Source organism: Staurois parvus, unplaced genomic scaffold (assembly GCF_062004578.1).
Source record: "Staurois parvus isolate SC_StPar_1 unplaced genomic scaffold, SC_StPar_1.0 ptg000417l, whole genome shotgun sequence".
NCBI classification, from domain to species: domain Eukaryota; kingdom Metazoa; phylum Chordata; class Amphibia; order Anura; family Ranidae; genus Staurois; species Staurois parvus.
In genome coordinates, this window is record NW_028318213.1 from 78,191 (window position 1) to 81,942 (window position 3,752).

The window sequence follows — 3,752 nt, forward strand, 5'->3', positions numbered from 1 at the left end:
AGGCGGTCAATGATCACGAATATCGCCATGTGTGGTCCAGGGAGGGAGAAAGTTCAACTATGAAGTCCATAGCAATCATTTGCCACGGTCGAACGGGTATAGGTAGTGGGTGTAGTAGCCCCCAGGCCTTGCTTCTAGGTGGCTTGTTCCTTTGGCAAGTAGTACATGACTTGATGTACCGTTCTCAGTCTCTGGCCATGTTGGGACACCAAAAGGTGCGTCTGAGCAGCTCCAGGGTCTTTGCTAGTCTGAAGTGTCCTGCCATCGGATGATCATGACAATGTCCCAGGACCAGCGTCTGGACTTCCTCTGGCACCACGATCAACCCCTCTTTCCATATCAGTCCCCCTTTGTTCAAGAGTGGTACCCCAGGTGGGGTGGGCATAGTTACTAATGCATCCTGCAGCTTAGAGCATAGTTCTGTCTGGAGAGCCAGAAAGTTTCCTGATGAAAGGATGGTATTGGGCCTTGGTTCTTCCTTGGGGTCCTCAAACATGCGCGAGAGGGCATCAGGCTTCGTGTTCTTGGAGCCTGGTCTGTAGGTGATGTGGAATTAGAATCGGGAGAAGAGTGCCCATCTCGCCTGGCATGGTCGTAGGCGCTTTGCCGTTCTCAAGTACTCCAAGTTTTTATGGTCTTTGAAAATCAAGATTGGGTGCATGGCCCCTTCTAACAAATATCTCCATTCCTCCAAAGCTGTCTTGATGGCCAATAATTCTCGGTCACCAATGTCATAATTTCTTTTATGGTGCAGAAGTTCCTTTGCGCCCTTCCTCTGGGACAGGATCGACCCTACTGCATTCTCAGATGAGTCTACTTCTAGGACATAAGTTAGTGCAGTGTCCGGATGGCCCAAAATGGGTGCCGTGGTGAACAAGCTCTTTAGGGACTTGAAGGCCGCCTAGGCCTCCGGCGTCCATTAAAGCGGATTCCTTGTTTGGTTATTTGCGTAATGGGGGAGACCAGACCTGAAAAGTTCCTGATAAAATTCCTATAGAAGTTGGCAAATCCAATGAACCGCTGGACGCCCTTATCGGTAGGAATTGGCCAATCGTGAATTGCTGAGACTTTTTGGGGATCCATCGTGACCCCCACGGTGGAGATGATCAAACCCAGAAAGGAGATACTGCGTTGTTCGAAGCTGCATTTGTCAGTTTTGGCGTACAGGCCGTGCAGGCGTAAGCGTTCCAGGACCCTTGTCACATGATCCCTATGAGTCTCCAGTGAGGGTGAGAAAATCAATATGTTGTCCAGGTACACAATGACTAAAATGTCAAGGTAGTCTCTGAATATTTCATTGACAAAATGTTGGAAAGTGGCCGGGGCATTGCAGAGTCCGAAAGGCATGACCAAGTATTCGTAGTGGCCAAAACGATTGCGAAATGCCGTCTTCCACTCCCCCCTCCCTTATGCGAACCAGATTATATGCCCCCCTCAGGTCTAACTTGGGAAAGCAGGCTGCGGACTTTAAACTTTGAAAAATCTCTGGGACCAGAGGCAAGGGATAGCGATTCTTAATTGTGTCGACTACCGTGAACTGAATAGAATCACAAGGTCTTAGGGATTTCTTTCTTTTCCATGAAGAAAATTCCTGCCCCTGCTGGTGAGGTGGAAGGGCGGATGAACCCCTTTTGAAGATTCTCATCAATATACTCTTTGAGAACCCCCAACTCCAATTCAGACAGGGGGAAGATTCGGCCGAAAGGAATTTCGGAACCGGGTAACAGATCGATGGGACAGTCGTATGGGCGGTGGGGAGGCAAGATGTCTGCCCCACGCTTGCTAAAGACATCCAGGTAGCAATGGTAGGCCGCCGGAATGACTTGTCAGACTGGGGTCTTCTTCTGAGCACAGGAGGATCTAGGGGGTTCCGGGGCCCGGAGCGTGACAGTGTTCCTGACAATATGTTGAAAGGAACCTTATTGACCCGGTCTCCCAGTCGACTTGGGGGATGTGGGCCTGTAGCCACAGAAGCCCCAAGATAACTGGGAAAAGGGGTGACGCGATGGCGGCAAAACGTAAAAGTTCCCGGTGTTGACCTGCTATGATGGTAAGGATAGGAGGGGTTTCCTGATCAACTACCCCTGATCTAATCTGGGAACCATCAGCTAGAAATTAAGACCCCACGTTCTGAGCTGTAGAGGAATCTCCTGCTGTCGTGCGAAGTCAAGATCCAAAAAACTGCATGCCCCACGAGTCAATTATAGCCGTCGTTTCCACGGTTCTTCCTGGGAGCTGGAAGAAGAGGGATACAGCTAAGTAACTGGACTGACTAGTATTCCCAATAGAACAAGAAGGAAATAAAGAGGTCGACTTGCGCGCCTTCAGATGACAGGACCGTACCATGTGACCGGCTTCTCCACAGTAGAAAGATTTTTTTATAGTCTTTGTTGGCGTTCCTCGAGAGACAGGGCATGCCGAGCCAGACCCAACTGCATGGGCTCCTGGGTGTCCACAGGAACAGGAGATCGGTTATCTTGAAACAGGCTGACCTGCCCCTCTGACCGGGGCCCATGTCATTCCCTGACCCTGGCCAGACCTCTGAAACCTGCGTTACCCGCAACCTGTGATCGATCTGAATCACCAGGCCGATAAGATCTTCCAGGGACTCTGGTAGGCCCACTCGGGCCAATTCGTCTTTCAGGGCCTCCGAGAGTCCGACCCGGAATTGGTTGCGCAAAGCAGCGTCATTCCAGTGTGTCCCACATCCACTGCCTAAATTTGGAAGCATATTCTTCTGCCGCCTGACAACCCTGTCTGAGTATAGGGCTGATTCAGCAGAAGCTGCCCGCTGCGGGTCGTCAAAGTATGGCCATTGCTTCAAAAAAGTTGTTTACAGATTTCAGATGGGAATCACGGTTTTCAATCAATCGATTGGGCCCAGTCCTGGGGTTCGTCCTGAAGCAGTGAGATTATAAATCCCACTTTAACCGACTCGGTAGTGAATGTGCGGGGCTGTAAATTAAAGTAAAGGAAGCATGAATTCTGTAAAGCCCGGAAACATGCACGGTCTCCCCGAAATCGTTCCGGTAGAGGAACACAGGGTTCAGTCAGAGGGAGTGCGATGGCAGCTCCCATTGCGGGCCCAGGGGTCTCCCTGGAAGTGGTGGTAGTGACCAGGGCCTGGGAGGTGGTGTCAGACATGGTCAGGGTCTCAAAACGGTTCTCTAGATGGGTGTATTTATCTTGTAATGCTGTGACGGCTTGTGTCAGGGCCGATAAGTGCCTGCATATGTCCTCCAGTGGGGAGGATCCTCCGGACTCCGTCATGGCCAAATGGTACTGTAATGGACCACCTGGCAGCACCTCTAGCAACCCACTGGTCAGGCCTCCCCGGAGCGTGGAGTCTAAGTCCCGGAGCACTTGTTCACCAGAGCCCCTGATGGTGGGGATGGACTTGGAGCGCTCTGAGACCAGGTCGCGAATACCGGGTATACCCACCAGTGGTAGTGGAGTCTGCCAGAGGCTCCCGCTGGGTGAGAGTCTCATGTGAGGGGACCAGAAGATCCCAATTGGATGGATGGATGGATGAGCTAAAGCTAAGTCAAACAAGCCGAGTCAGTAACAGGGGGGTCGGTGCGGTACAAAGCAGCAGGCAAAGAATGGTCGGGTCACATGCCAGGTCAATAACAGGAGATCAGATCTAAAGGGGAACATCCAGGAGCAAAGTTAGACAAGCCAGAGGTCAGGACAGGGAGAAGGCAGCAGAGGTCAAAACAATCCGGGTAGTAGTACTCAAACACAGGTAACAG